Raw genomic sequence first — 16,251 nt, forward strand, 5'->3', positions numbered from 1 at the left:
GAACCCTGTGCCTTCATTGGTGTGGGTGTTTGGTGCAGTGGTCAGTGCCTTCTTGGGATGTGTCTCCCGAGCTGTCCACCAGGGGGCCATGCGGCATGCTGGGGGCTTGCCTCTTGGTCTCTGAAACTTCTGACGGTGCCATTGCAGCCTGTAGACTCTTGTATCTGGCTGCTCTTTTCCAGTGCCTCATTTCTGTGATGATCTCATTTGTACTTGTGGTACAAGGTGATGTGGTCTACCTCCCAGGCATTTCTGTTGTTCTTTGGGTCACTCTTAGTTTTGGCTTTTCCAAAGATCGTGGGATTACAAGACTTGAAACCTCGCAGCTCCGTTGGAAGAATACTAGTATTGATAAGAAAGGAGGGTGAGTTTTCAGGGAGAAGTAGCTTTCTTTCCAACAAGGCACAAGCCTCGTTGAAAAAGCCACAGCTACAGAGATTCAGTGACCCTCTAATTGTTCATATCAAGCCAGGTGAAGACAGAGAGCCTTGCGCTTGCCAAAGGTGTTTGCCCCACCGTGGAGCGGTGGTGTTTGCTCCTGTTTGTGACGGATGGGTCAGAGGCAGCCCCAGAACAGCTCAGAGCCTCCATGCCTAACTGTCCACACAGGAAAAACTGCATGGATGAAGATATCAAAGTGAGCCAAGGAATGGTTTGATGGTTTGTACATTTTGAAATAAAGTTTTGTTGCACTTAAAAGTGTAAAAAAACCATTCTAAATTTGTGGAAGTACAAAAACAGGTGGGGGGGGGCGCGGTTGACAGACTGGGCCATTGGGCAGTAGTTTGTCCCACCCTGGTCTAGACTATGATCTGAACTTAGATGGAAAACCAGTTGAGTGTATGCACCCATCCATCTCTTGGGCAAATGCTGTACCCAGAACTGAATCAGAGAAAGAGTGGGATAGTTTGCATTCACTTCTTGCATCAAAAAACACATTTTTAAAAATGATTTTCAAGTTTAGAGAACAGGGCCTGAGAACTGTGATGTGCCCCCACCCCCTGAATCACTGTTCTTGTCAGTCGAAGGCATCAGAGGAGAGAAACACCGGGAGCAGTTTTGTATCTTTATCAATTGCATGGGCATCAGGATAAAGAATCACCGCATGGAGGCCAGTCAGAAGTGACCGCCCCCAAAGTCCTGTCACCCAAACATTGGGCCTCACCCCATGATGAATCTTCTGCAGACCAACCTAGACTGGTCTTCCACTAGGACTGCTTCTGTCAATGTGCCTGGGTTAAAATCCCACCTGGGACAAATAATTTCACCCCCCAGGTCCTTACTTTCCTCGTTGGAGTAATGAAGGTGTTGGACTATATGGCCCTTTCACTATCCAGGTTGTGCAATCAGTAGAGCATCAGGCCTGGGATCAGGAAGACCCAAGTTTAAATTTGGCCCCAGACACTTCCCAGCTGTGTGACCTTGGGCAAGTCATTTTCATCTCTTTTTCCTCATCTGTAAAATGGGGATGATATTGGTACTTACCCTCCAAGGTTATTATGAGGGCCAAATGAGATGATATTTGTAAAGTGCTTGGCACAGTGCCTGGCATAGGGTAGGCGCTTGATATATGCGTATTTCCTTCAAGAGCTTTGGGGAGAAAGATGGGGCACCAAAGGGGGTCATGGAACTGGACAGAAGAGGCCTGGGGGAAAGCCCATATTCACATCCTCTCCTTGTTAATCTTTTTGTTGAACGTTGTTTCCCAATCCCACTTCTTCCGGAAGCTATGTGGAGGATGGACTCATGTCTACTAGATAGTTGGTGTTGCAGAACTGAAGGCCAGAGGAGACATCTGCTAGAGATGGCCATCAGATTCAGGATGGGCGATAATGGGTGAGAGAGACAGAGACACCAGCCCAGAGCTTGGGGAACAGCTGGAGGGCTGTTGACATGTTGCAGTGACAGGGGAAGCCAGTGTGTGTGTGGGGGGGATCTCCAGGAGGAGGGGGTGGGCAGCTGGGTCTGGAGATGGATGAGGACAGAGAAAAGGGCACCATGTGTGACCGACCATCACACATGGTTGGTAACGTGGGAGGGAGTAGTTTCCATTCAGTGATGAGCTTGGAATCCAGGCTTCCAGAGGCTGACCAGGGAGTGAGAGGTGCCAGGTGTAGACAGCTTTTTCCCAGGAGTTGGGCTAAGAAAGGGAGGACAGAGAAAGGCCATGACAGCTTAAATGGCCAAGAATGGGGCGTTACTAGAGCAATGATGCTGGAGGTGAGGAGACACTTGGATATTTTTCCTAAGCCTTCATTTTTCTCGTGTGTATGACTTTGGAGGCTGAGCTTTTATTTCTTGTAGGTTTGATCCCCAAGATCTGTACTTCTGTGTATGTCCAATTTATAATATTGAGTGAATGAAAAAGCATTTGAATTGCTTCTGTGCTTATCTCAGGGAGGGCTCCAGATCGCAAGGCAGGAAGCTGCCATTCTCTCAAGAAGCTCCCACTGCAGTGGAGGGAGATGACCACTGGAGGAGGTTGGGGTGCGAGTCCGATTGCTTAGGGCACAAGACAAAGGAGTGAAGCTTCTGGACTAGCCTGAAACCCTGCGTGTTGAAGAGTGGGGAGATGCTGGCATCCTGGATTGCATTTGAAGGGAAGCCTTAGCAGCCCAAATTGTTGCCTCCTCTTTGGTAGGCTAAAATTCCCCGGGTAGTTTCTGATTGACGTGGTTTTTATTGCCATTCACTGTGATGAGGAGAGAAAGTGGGATGTGGTGTGGGTTCATGACTTCACTGGTCTAGGTGAGAAGAATCCCTTTGCCACTGCCGGTGAACACCTCCACCTGGCCTTGCAGTCTTTGAAGAGGCCCAGGGTTACCGAGAGCTCTGGGGATCTGCCCAGGATCACACAGCCAGTCTGGGGCAGAAGTGGCACCCGACCTAGCTAGGGCTTCTTGCTTTAGAGCAGGCTCTGTTATGCATTGGATTAGAGATGAAGCCAGACCCCAGACTTGAGATTTCCAGACTGGATCTGAAATGGGCTCTGCTCCTTGATCACATCGTATTGGTTCATTTTGTCCGCACTGGGAGTGCCCTTTAGGAATATATTTAAGGTAGAGCTTGTGTCACTACATCCTCACTTCCTCGGCTTCCTCTCCCTGATGTTGGCTGCTCTTCACACCGTTGCTCCAGGACAGATGGGCTGCCCTGTTCCTGATGCATTCTGTAGAGGCCAGCCTGAAGAGGTGGTGCCCGCATAGACCTTTTCATGCCCCAGTCAGGCCACACAGGGTTGCAACCAGGAGCATGTGTGCACCCGCTAAAGGTCCCCAGGCTTGCCCTCCCTCATGTCCCTTTAAGGTGATCATTGTGTCTCTCTCTGGCTTGGACTCTCCTTGGAGTTGTAACCTGTCCTGGCTTTTGTGGTGCCCATACAGCATACCCAGAGGTCATGGGCTTTTCCAGAAGAAAACCCTATTTGTGATTATTAGGCCTTTCCACTGGACAGACTGCCCAAGAAACTGGCTGGAGGGAAGGGCAGAGGGCAGGGATTTTCCTGCCCCCCGCTTTTTAGGTCCTTGCTAGGAGGATTTGTTAGGGTTCTTTCCTCCCCAAGAGGTTGGGGATACCCAGGAGCTCCCTTTTCCCTCTCTCGAGAAGACTAGAGGCCTAAACTCTCGGACTTGGGGCTGTTTGAAAGATAAGCCCGAGGCTGGTGCTTTAGAAGCACCCCTTTATCTCAAGAAGCCTAGATTCTGGAATTGGGAGGTATTGGAGGGATCTAAGGGGAACCCATGGGGCTCTGCCCCAAGGGAACCGGTATCTACCCTGGCATGTGCCTGCCCAGGAGGTGGGGCCGCCCTTGTTTCTGCCATCCCCAATACCTAGAATGGACTTTCCCTCCCCATCCTGCTACTCCTGTCTCTGACTGTTAACCCTCCTTCAGGACTTGTTAGATGGTAGGTCTTCCCTTTCCCTTGGCAGGTTTTCATGCCTGTGAATAGTGGACAGAGCAGGTGACTGTCTGCATGGGTCTGTGGCTGCTGCTGTGGATTCTCAGGTCTTTGACCCTGACCCACTTGGGATCTTCAGGATCCCTTCCGGTTTCAGTTCCTAAGATCCCTCCTTCCATTTCTTATGGCTCTGGACCTTTGCATTCAACACCCCAGCTTGTTCTCTCAGTTATTTGTATAGAGGTTTTTTTCTGCTTGTGCCCAGTCCCAGCCCCATTATGCATCAGGTATGGCGGCATTTTCATCTTTGTGTCCTGAGTGCTAGACACTGTGTTCTAGTATAGCAGATGCTTGGTGAACATCGGAATTGAATTTTCTTGATTGTTTTTAGCATGTTTTATCATCGTTTGCTTATCATGTGAAGTGTTTCTTTAAGAAGGAGATGGAGAAGATTCTGATCTGCAAAGGCCAATTAAGGGCAAACTCCTATCCTGAGAAGTTCCCACGTGTTGGCTGTCCTGAGCTGGTCACTGGGCATCATCTACTCTGTAATTGTCTTGTGTGTTCATGTTTATGCCGATAGGAGTTAATCTGGCAGCATCAGAGTTGTTTGTGCACATGAAGATCGTCTTTTTCATAATGACATTATAGTTTCAAATACTTCTTAGAGAAATACACCTTACTGAAAAACAGGAGGACTGATCATAGTTATGCCTTTTGAGACTCTTACTAGGACCCTTTGGCTTTGGCATAATTTCTCATTGGTCAAAAGCGCTTGCTTCCTCATTGGGAATTTTCCTTTGCCAGTGAAGTCAAAGGTCTGGGCTCTGTTCCTGGCCTAAGAAATGTAGTTTTCTGTGTAAATCCATTAAAGCAGTTTGGTACATTTTCCAGAGTTTATTCTTATTGTGAATGGGTTAATGCTTGGACTTAATGCTTTAGTGTAATGGAAGTTCAGGAGACATAAGGAGGAGGTACAAGAGAATTTCTTCTGTTTAACTGATTACCATAGCAGGTAACTTCTTGTATGGGATTTCAGGGAGTAAAGCAGGATTAGATAAGTGTCAGAAATGACAAACTAGATTTATTTCAGCACCGTTATTGCTGTGAAGATCTAGCAGTGCTACAAAAACCACATTAGAGCCAAGGCTTAAATTTTACAGAAAAAAAAAGCCTCAGGTTTAAAAATAGAACAATTCTGGAAATTTTAAGAGACAAGGTTTTTTCTCTAAAAAGAAAAGAAAGTGATAATAATATCCAAATAGTTATTATGATGCCATTTTCGGAAGATGCTCTCGTTGATTGTCTTGGGCATTATTTTATCTGTAGGTAGATCTATTCAGGTGAGAGAAGATTTCAGAAGCTGACGGTATCTGTATGAAATGGATGAGAAATGAAAAAGGCCAAACAGAACTGGAAAGAGACAAAACACAATCGGCTGCTTATGGAACTTTGGCCTGAAGGGTGAACTTTTCAAATTGTTTTGGGAAAACCTTGTAGAGTTTGAGTTCCTAAGTGACCTCATGTTTACATTCCTGTTGTTTTTGCCTAAAGGTTATATACAGTTTATTAAATGAGGCCTCTTACTTTGGCGATAATATATCAGCTTTGAAAAAAATAACCTGCTTCTCTTATGTGGTTTTTGACCGATGTTTTATTATGAAACTGTATAAAATGTACCATAACAAAGTTTAGGTAGCATTTGAGGACAAAAACATGATGAAGATTTGATTTTCACTTATTTTTAGATTAGGGATAGAGACTGGACCTATAATTTTCCTGGTATAGTGGTCCCCTTGTAGTCTGGCATCTCTCTTTGCAAATCCAACCCTTCCTCCCTTTCACTAGTTACATGAACCTTCTGCCTAAGCCAGACAGGTCTGTGTATATTCATGCCATTCCCTTTGTCAGGGATCTTTTCCTCTCTTCTTATTTCCCTTCAATATTTTACTAGTTCAGTGTTGCTGTGAGGATACTGCTTTGTCACCCTCAAAGCCTTCAATATGAGTAATGCTTGTTTTATTCGGTATACCAACAGAATCTTTGATGCCCCCCAGGAGCCACCAGAAAAGACTGAAGGGGAAAAAGACAAAACTGAATCTTGTAAATGGGCTCTACCCTTTGGATACCCCGCTATGAGTTTGTGTCCATCTTTTTTAGTTCTTTTGTGTACTCTTCCTTCCTTTTTTTTTTTTTTTGGTTCCTGCCTTTTTAGAATCTGGACTCCTTGGAGAGTTTGTTCCCATTAGGGTTTCTTTTCTTTAAAAAAAAAATTTAGTAGCCTCATCCCACTCTTCCCTAATATTGCATTTTCAGTCACCTTAAAGACCTCAGTCTTTTGTATTTGCAATACTAAGTCCCATTCTCTGTACAGTTGAGTATGGTGTCGGTAGTCTCTGCGCTGATGCAGATTGTAATCCTTCTTGAACTCAGTAGATGGTCTTTTGGAGTTACTGTGGCTAAGAAATTCCATCTCCTTGTAGCCATCTTGATGATGAACCTCTCCAAACTTAGCCGGTCTGATTCTTGGACAGCTGATATATGGTCAGTCACCAGGCACAGGCTGGAAACCGTCCATCTTGGTAGGACCCACCAGAGCTTGTCCTTTGCTGGCACCACAAAAAGATATCAAGAGTAAGAGGACTTTAGGTAGACCATTTGAAATCAAGTGCATGATGGGGTGTGTCTTCCTCCATTTCTTAATGATGTTTCATGTGTTATGATGCTTACCCTCTGGTAGGCCCTACAAAGCTAGAAATGCTCAAATAAACAAACAACAACCACCAAAAGACCCTACAAAGGATGGGCATTGAAGGATCTTTCTTTTTAATATAATGAAAAGAAGCAAACATATGCAATGGGGAAACACTAGAAGCTTTCCCATTAAATACAGGAGTAAAGCAAGGATCCCCCTTTTCTCCATTGTTAGTTGGCTTATTTCTAGAAATTATAGCAATAGAATGAGAAAGAAATTAAAGATATAAAGATAGTCAAAGAAGAGATAAAGCTGTCCCTATTGCTGATGACATGATGGTTTGCTTAGAAAATCCTAGTGAGGCAGGAAAAAAAAGCATTGAAACAATAGCTTAAATAAAGTTGTAGACAATAAAACAAACAATACAAACCAAGACAATAACCCTAGAGAAATCAACAACATTTTTGCATAGAAAAAAACAAATCGGGCAGCTAGGTGGCACAGTGGATAAAGCAGTGACCCTGGATTCGGGAGTACCTGAGTTCAAATCCAGCCTCAGACACTTGATATTTACTAGCTGTGTGATCCTGAGCAAGTCACTTAACCCTCATTGCCCCACAAAAAAAAAAAAAGAGAAAAAACAAATCTAGTAGGCAATGAAAAGAAAGGGTAGTCTCATAAAAATGACAAAATGCATAAAACATCTGGGAATCAGTCTGCCAAAGTACACTCAATACTTGCATAGATTAAATTATAAAACACTCAAAAAAAATAAATGACACAATCAACTGGAGAGATAGTTATTACTCATGGCAGGGCTGTGCCGCTCTAATAAAATAATGATAATGTTACTGAAGTTAACTTCGAGATTTAGTGCTACACTAATCTTGCTACCAAAGAGATACTTTACAGGACTAGACAACATAAAAGCAAGATTCATTTGGAGAAAGAAAACATCTAGAATACCTATAAGAACCTATGCAAGTAATGAAACAAAAGTAGGAATGAAGAGGAAACAGGACTTTCAAACCTCCCACCATGCTCTAGAGCATGATCATTCAAGCCATTTGTACTAGAGAAGTAGATCCGTGAAACACACTGGACAAAGAAGAAGCATAAATAACTACATTTAATAACCCAGTGTTCAGCAAAGCCTCAGACAAAAAGAACTTACAACATGACAGGTATTTCTGGGAAAATAGGAAAGCAGCCTGGCAGAGATTAGGTTCTTAGCTATGAAACCTGAATAAGTGACCAGATCATTTAAGAAAAAAAAATTAGAAGAGAAGCAGTTCCTATGTTTTTCACAGCTCTGGTTAGGGGATAATTCTTATCCAGACAAGGAGTAGAGATGATTATAAAAGAGAAATACTTTTGATTCTATCAAATTGAAAAGCTATCACGTAAACAAAATGGATAGTACTAGGATTATACACCTATCAGAAATGGCTAAGACCAAAAGTCGTTCCCTCACTAAGAGATGAACAATTAGAGGTCAAAGAAGAATTGTGATCTCTTTTAACAACCTTCAGAAGAAGGCTCTGATGTGCTTTTACCTCACCCCCAGCAAAGGAGTCATCTGTGTGGAAAGGCAGGCACACAAGGGCATTGTTGGCAAAGCAGTGAATCGTTCCTACTGTTGTGAATGATGCTTGGAATTATGTGAAAAAGTCCCTAATGCATTTCTACCCTTTGGCCCAGAGATTCTACTTCTAGGTGAATACCCAAGTGACAAAGTGCCCCATAGGCAGCCACATATTTATAAGCATATTTGTTTGTGTGTGTTAGTAAAGAACTGTAAATAATTAGACGCTCCCCAGTTGTAGAATGGCTAACCATGTTATACATGAGGGTAATGAAGTGGGTTTATAGAAAGGAAGGAATGAAACAGCATTTCTCTGGTGTGCCCTTTATGCCAAGCAGTATGCATACAGATAGATAGAGCCAGCTTTCTCTCGCTGCCCTCCAGGAGCCCACACTCTGTTTGGGAGAGACAATACCTACAGTTCAGCTGCAGGGCAGAAGGAAAGGTCCAGAAGTCTTAGGGATTCTGTGGTGGGGCAGATAATGTCAGTTCTTGGGGACTACAGGGCACAGTCAAGGCAAAGGACCTGGCCTGTCGGACCTCCCTTTTGGGGGAAGAGTGCCTGCCCCTCAGCTTGGAGAGCCCCAGGCCTGGGGCCTGAGGAGGAGGCCAGGGGAGAATATCACAGAATTACAGGATTGGAGACTTAGAAGGGTCCACCTCGTACAGCTAAGATACCTGCACTGTAGCGTGTCCTCACGTGGTCCTCAAATCTCTGTCTGAAGGTTTCCTAGGAGGGCTGACTCATTGAGACAGCCCATGTGTGGGGGACATCCAGGTTCATGTTGCCTTCTCCGTGGCTCCCAGTTCTGCCTTTTGTGACCAAGTGAACAAGGTTGATCCCTCCCCCACACACTTGAAGGCAGATGTTGTCTCTCCCCAGTTCATTCACCTAATGCTTGGGCAGCATGAGGCAGATCCCTTTGCCACCATCCCAGTCATAGTTCCTGACTCTCCAGCTTGTCAGGGTCCTTCAGCCGTGGCTTAAGCACTTAGATGAACCAATGCCAAGGGAAGGAAGGGGATCCAGCCAAATGGTGTGCAGATGGAGAGAACGCCCCCGCCTTGGCAGGGCTTGGAGCCCGGCTTCTGGACGCTGCATGGGACCTCAGGCTTGGGCTCCATGTCCGGCCAGTTTGGCCAAGCCTTCCTTCTTCCTCTCTTCTAGTCCTTTATTATGAGGGATAACTCGGGCAATGGGAGAGATGTCAAAACAAAAACCAGCATGAAACATTTCTCTGAGAAATCTAGCCCAGAATTTGCCTGAGGATCCATGCGAAACTCACCTTTGCCTGTCTCCAGTCTTTTGGAACCTGTTCTGGTCTCCATAGTTCTTTGCTGAGCTCATTCTGATCTCTTTGGGTCCTTCCAGGCAGCTGGGTGGGTCCGGGATTATGAGTTTGAGTCCTGCTTCACACACTTGCTAACTGTGTGGGCCCAGACCCCTGTGTGTCTCAGCTTCCCGTGTGTAAAATGAGCATCGTAAGACCACCAACTTCGCGGGTTGTGGTGCGAGGCCCGACAGAAATGCTGCCTCTGATTCCGTCTTAACCCTGTTGGTTTTCTTTGCCATTTTGACAGTTGTTTTCCTTGACAGAGAAACAAGATGGGAGGTGAGCAATTCCACTTTTTACACTTGTTCTTTTCACACCAAAAATTCCTTTAAAAGTTCTTCTTTCTGTCTTTCTTCATTCTGAACAAGCTTTGTCTGTCGCCGAGACTGCTGTTCTGGGGCCGGTGCTTTGGCACCTGTCTCCGGACCCGCCTTGCATGGGGCTTGGCGTCTTCTCCGTGGCGACAGATGCCTCCCTCTACCTTCCTGGGCAGGGTCGATCATTCGCGAGGTTTTGTGCGTGAGCGCCTTTTCTCCCTCCTAGAGCCATCATCCCTTTTAGCTTTGGGACATGAGGTCATCGGGCCTCTCTTTTCTCTGAATTTGTTGAAATCCTCTTTTCTAAAGTCTAGAGTTCACCTGCCTGGAGGATTAGAAGTCCTGAAATGGCGCAGCTCCTTTTAGTCCCATTCGATTGCATCTCATCAGCTCCACTGGGAAGCTGCCTAGTACTTTTAATGATCCTAAGGTCCCCCGAGACAAAGCCCATGTTTATAACCTCGCTCTTCACCCAGTGACACCATGGAGCCCTGAGACACAGCATAGCTTGGTTACTGAAGATCCAGAGTCACTCCAAAGACTGTGGGAAGGCACCCAGTGGGCAGCCTGACCATGTGACCCTTGTCGCCTCCAGAATCAAATATAAAGCCGCCTGTTTGGCCTCCTCCTGTGTACTCTGTGTTCTAGCAGTGAGAGCCTACTTGCCTGTCCTCAACCCTCCATCTCCTTTCTCTGGGTCTTTTGTACCAGTGGTCCTCCATCCCGGGGAATGCCCGACTCCCTCACCTCTGTCAGCATTTCCTTGGCTTCCTTCAAAACTCAGTTAAGGTGCAGCTAGGTGGCACAGTGGAGAGAGCACCAGCCCTGGAGTCAGGAGGACCTGAGTTCAAATCTGGCCTCAGATACTTAACACTTACTAGCTGTGTGACCCTGGGCAAGTCACTTAACCCCAATTGCCTCAACAAAAAAAAACAACTCAGTTAAAATTCTACCCTCTTGATCACCCCCACCTGACCTTCTGCTAATGCCTTCCTCCTTTTTTTCAGTCAATAAGCATGTATTAATATTAAGCTCACCATCTGATAACATACATGTATGTGTCTTTATATTTATATACAATAGTTCTCTTCTTTATTGGCATCATGGTAGATCAGGGAGGGATTCTGGGAAATGGCATTTTTAGAATAGAGAGATTAATTAAGTAGGAGGGCAAGGTATCTCCCTAAAAACCCTCACAGCAATGCTCTCAGCCAGTTGAAATGAATACTGGGATGCTGCTTTATAGAATTCACTTTTCTGGCTGGGCACTTTGCTTGGCTAAAGAATTGTTGACTCAGTCTTAGCTATAAGAACATTGTTATTATGAATAAAAAACTAAGGGTGACTCAAACTGTTAGTTTTCCCACATTCTCTGCTTTGCTTTCGGCCAGTAGCAGAATTATCACAAGTGATTACTTTTGATTTGGACCTTGGACAGTTTTGAATGAAGGAGCAAGTACTCATTAAATGCCGTACGCTAGCCAGGGCTGCTAAGACTGGGCAGTGCCTGCCCACCGGGAGCTTGTGTTCTAATGGAGAGGGGAGTGGTGGCTTGGGAGGGTGTTCTGGAAAATTTCAGGAATGGGAACCTTTCCTTCCCAGCATAGTTCATCTTTGATTTACAATGATGATCAATGCAGTTTTTCTTTCTGGACTTGTGATTTTGTCAGTCTACTAACTCCCTTCTCCAGTGGAGATTGACAGCTTTAGACAAGAGGTTCTTACGTGAGGGAACATAGGCCAAGGGGACCATGGCTAGATTTCAGCAAGTCTGTGAACTCGTATGGAAAAACAGTGACATCTTGATTTTCACAAAGCACTGATGCTTTTCCTTTCCTTCTGAGGGGTCCATGGCTTGTTCAGGCTCATACAGCTCTGGCTTCAGTCAGGCCCCAAGTGATGAAATGCTTACTGGGCGCCAGGCCATGTGCATATAAACAAAGTCCATACTTGAGCCTGGGCCCACTGGGGATGTCGAGGCCTCTCTGGTCACCCTGGGACAGGAGTGGTGATCCCACTGACCCTCACTTGTCTGGCCCTCACTGCCCTCCTGCGGCAGGGGCCGGAGTGAAACAGTCAGTACCCGAGCTGGGAGCCTCATCCCCTACTGGAAAGATCCCTTTGGATTCCCAGGGAAGCAGGAGGGGGGGGCCCCAGGCTGCAGAGGGGCTTGCCCTAAATTTTGTTTTGAAAGGAAATGGGTTGTTCTACACATTCTCTTCAGTTTTCGCACTTAGTTCTTCCTAATTTTAACAGCAAACTCAGGGTTGGTATACTTGGTGAGAGAATACTAGTTCCTGCCCCTGAGATTGGTTTCTTCCCCCTTAGACAGGCCTGACTACTGTGCTCCATGGCTGAAGGTTCTAGGACAGATTTTTTGAAATGTATGTGTATCAACAATGTGGTACAGATAACAGCACCTCTTGTTTGCTCTGAGAAGCTGCTGGACCTCCCTTTGCATTTGAGCGTGTGTGTGTGTGTGTGTGTGTGTGTGTGTGGGGACAGTTTGTTGGAAGACCTGACTGAAAGCCGCTCAGTTTTGCCCCACTCTTCCTCTCTCCTCCTACAGGCCAAGAATGGGGAGGAGGCAGGGGCCTGCGTGAGCTACCTCTCAATCGCCCTTCCCCCTTCCTGTTCTGTTGGCCCCTTAGAGGTGAGGTGGGGCGGCTGCTGGATAGGAGTTAACTCAGTGCTTTGTTTTAGAAAGATGGTCTCTTCCCTCTCCTACCACCCTAAGGTGGGGATAATGAAAGCAAGTTGCTGAAAGGAAGGCTTGGCCAGGGTCAGCCTTTATAGTTAAAATTCTAGCAAAGAATGTGTGTCTCCCCCCAAAAAATAAATAAATATGGGGGCAGCTAGGTGGCACAGTGGATAGAGCACCGGCCCTGGAGTCAGGAGGACCTGAGTTAAAATCTGGCCTCAGACACTTAACACTTACCAGCTATGTGACCCTGGGCAAATCACTTAACCCTCATTGCCCTGCAAAAAAAAAAAAAAAAGTGTCTCCTTCTGACTCCTAAATCTGCCAGCATTGGGCCCTTGCTTCCCAGCTGCTTCCCTGCTCCACACCTTCCATCTTCCTCAGGTGGAGAGAACGTTGATTTCTGTCAGACACAGAGACTTAGGGCTGCCCAACAAATCCAAATGTCCTTCAAAAGTTAAAAAGTTACTGATTGAGGCAGCTAGGTGGCGCAGTGGATAGAGCACCGGCCCTGGAGTCAGGAGGACCTGAGTTCAAATCCGGCCTCAGACACTTGACACTTACTAGCTGTGTGACCCTGGGCAAGTCACTTAACCCCAATTGCCTCACTAAAAAACAAAAAAACCCCAAAAAACCAAAAAAAAAACAAAAACAAAAGTTATGGATTACTTGTTGCATTTCTTTGATGCCCATTGCTCCATTTCCCCTGGTTAGGGTGGCCATGGGCAAGCCTGCTAATTGACAGGATTGCCTTGGGAATAGCTTCTCCCAGTGGATCTTTGAAAGCCTCTTGCACTGAGGGGCCTCCTCTAGGTCCGCTCCCTATTGGACAGCTGAAAAAAATGGGTCCATGGGAGGGAATGACTTGAGCAGGCCATATGGCCCAGGCACACCCATCTCTTTGCAGCGGGGGTCTCAGACTTCACATCTTTCTTTCTTTGTTTATTACCACCCCATTATCCTTTTTGGGAAAAAAAAAGGGGGATTTAATAGAAATGAGTCTATTTAGCCTGAAGTCCCAAGTCTCCGATGATACATGTAGCTTTTAAGCCTCTGTTTATCAGATGTGAATTTGAGTATTCATTTAACAAACATGTCATATGGGCCTGCTGTGTGCAAGGCTCAGTATACATTTCTCTAGGGGGATAGAAAGAAAAAAACAGACATGGCCCCGATTCTTTTATTTTTTTTTACATATAAGGTATTTTATTTTGTCCGTTACATGTAAAGAGAGTTCTCCACTTTTGTTTATACAGGCTTTCCAATTTCAGATTTTTCTCCTCCCCTCCGCTCCCTCCCCCCTCCCCTAGACAGCAGGTAATCTGATATAGGTTATATCTATATATCTATATTCATATCCATATAGATATAGATATATACACACACATATATATACACATATTAACATTAATCCTATTTCTGCATTAATCCTGTTACAAGAGAAAGAATCAGAGCAGTGATGCAAAACCTCAAAATAGAAAAAAAACACAACAGCACCCAAAACAAAAGAAATAATATGGTTCAATCAGCATCTATACTCCACAGTTCTCTCTCTTTTTTTTTTTTCTTGGATTTGGAGATCCTCTTCTATCATGAGTTCCCTGGAACTCTTCTGTACCATTGCATTGGTGAGAAGAATATAGTCCATCACAGTAGGTCAATACTCAATGTTGATGATACTGTGTACAATGTTCTTCTGGTTCTGCTCATCTCACTCATCATCAGCTCACATAAGACCCTCCAGGTTTCTCTGAACTCCTCCTGCTCATCGTTTCTTACAGCACAATAGTATTCCATTGTATTCATATACCACAACTTGTCCAGCCATTCCCCAATGGATGGGCACCCCCTCAACTTCCAATTCCTTGCTACCACGTAAAGAGCAGCTATAAATATTTTTGTACATGTGGGTCCCTTTCCCCCTTCCATGATTTCTTTGGGAAAAAGACCTAAAAGTGGAATTGCTGGGTCAAAGGGTATGCACAGCTTTATTGCCCTTTGGGCACAATTCCAAATTGCTCTCCAGAATGGTTGGATCAGTTCACAGCTCCACCAACAATGCATTAGTGTTCCAATTTTCCCACAGCTTCTCCAACATTTATTATCTTCCTTTTTTGTCATTTTAGCCAATCTGATAGGTGTCAGGTGGTACCTCAGAGTTGTTTTAATTTGCATCTCTCTAATCATTAGAGATTTAGAGCATTTTTTCATATGGGAATAGATAGCTTTGGTTTCTTCATCAGAAAACTGCCTGTTCATATCCTTTGACCATTTCTCAATTGGGGAATGACTTGGATTCTTAAAAATTTGATTTAATTCCCTATATATTTTAGAGATGAGGCCTTTATCAGAAGCACTGGCCTCAAAAATTGTTTCCCAGCTTTCTGCCTCCCTTCTAATTTTGGATGCATTGCTTCTGTTTGTACAAAAATTTTTTAATTTAATATAATCAAAATCATCCATTTTGCATTTTATAATATACTCTATCTCTTGTTTGGTCAAAAACTAATTTCCTTTCCAAAGATCTGATAGGTAGACTATTCCTTTCTCTCCTAATTTACCTATGGTATCACCTCTTCTGTCTAAATCGTGTATGCATTTTGACCTTATTTTAGTATAAGGTGTAAGATGGTGGTCTATGCCTAATTTCTGCCATACTATCTTCCAGTTTTCCCAGCAGTTTTTGTCAAATACTGAGTTCCTATCCCAGAAGCTGGAGTCTTTGGGTTTATCAAACACTACATTACTAGTGTCATTTACTACTGCATTTCCTGAACCTAGCCTATTCCATTGATCTACCACTCTATTTTTTTTTTTTTTTTGCGGGGCAATGGGGGTTAAGTGACTTGCCCAGAGTCACACAGCTAGTAAGTGTTAAGTGTCTGAGGCTGGATTTGAACTTAGGTACTCCTGAATCCAGGGCCAGCGCTTTAACCACTGCGCCATCTAGCTGCCCCCTACCACTCTATTTTTTAGCCAGTACCAGATAGTTTTGATGACTGCCGCTTTATAGTAAAGCTCCAGGTTTGGTACCGCTAACCCACCTTCCTGTGATTTTTTTTTTCATTATTTCCCTGGATATTCTTGATTTTTTGTTTTTCTAGATGAATTTTGTTATTATTTTTTCTAGCTATATAAAATAATTTTTAGGTAGTCTGATTGGTATGGCACTGAATAAGTAAATTAATTTAGACAGTATTGTCATTTTTACTATATTAGCTCTGCCTATCCATGAGCAATTGATATCTTTCCAATTATTTAGATCTGATTTGATTTGTGTGAAGAGTGTTTGGTAGTTGTGTTCATAGAGTTCTGGGTTTGTCTTGGCAAGTAGACTCCCAAGTATTTTATATTATCTACCGTTACTTTAAATGGAATTTCTCTTTCTATCTCTTGCTGCTGGACTTTGTTGGTCATGTATAGAAATGCTGATGATTTATGTGGATTTATTTTATATCCTGCTACTTTGCTAAAGTTGTTAATTGTTTCAAGTAATTTTTGAGTTGATTCTCGAGGATTCCTTAAGTATACCATCATATCATCTGCAAAGAGTGATAGTTTTGTTTCCTCCTTGCCTATTCTAATTCCTTTAATTCCTTTCTCTTCTCTGATTGCTAAAGCTAACATTTCTAGTACAATATTAAATAATAGGGGTGATAATGGACATCCCTGTTTCACCCCTGATCTTATTGGGAAGGCATGGCCCTGATTCTTAAGGAG

The 16,251-nt window shown here is 44.3% G+C and overlaps 1 protein-coding gene across 2 annotated transcripts in view; it reads left to right on the plus strand.

Moving 5' to 3' along the window:
- The window catches only part of SNRK (SNF related kinase), a 59,664-nt gene that overhangs the window by 13,581 nt on the left and 29,832 nt on the right, over window positions 1–16,251 (plus strand). The window contains exon 2 of one of the 2 annotated variants that reach the window (XM_043966471.1): window positions 5,229–5,363. The exons of the other annotated variant lie outside the window; for it this stretch is intronic. The gene's annotated coding sequence lies outside the window, so the exon portion shown is untranslated. The remainder of the gene's footprint in view (window positions 1–5,228; window positions 5,364–16,251) is intronic. 2 annotated transcript variants of the gene reach the window in all.

The sequence above is a fragment of the Dromiciops gliroides genome, chromosome 5 (genome assembly GCF_019393635.1).
Source record: "Dromiciops gliroides isolate mDroGli1 chromosome 5, mDroGli1.pri, whole genome shotgun sequence".
Classification (NCBI taxonomy): Eukaryota; Metazoa; Chordata; class Mammalia; order Microbiotheria; family Microbiotheriidae; genus Dromiciops; species Dromiciops gliroides.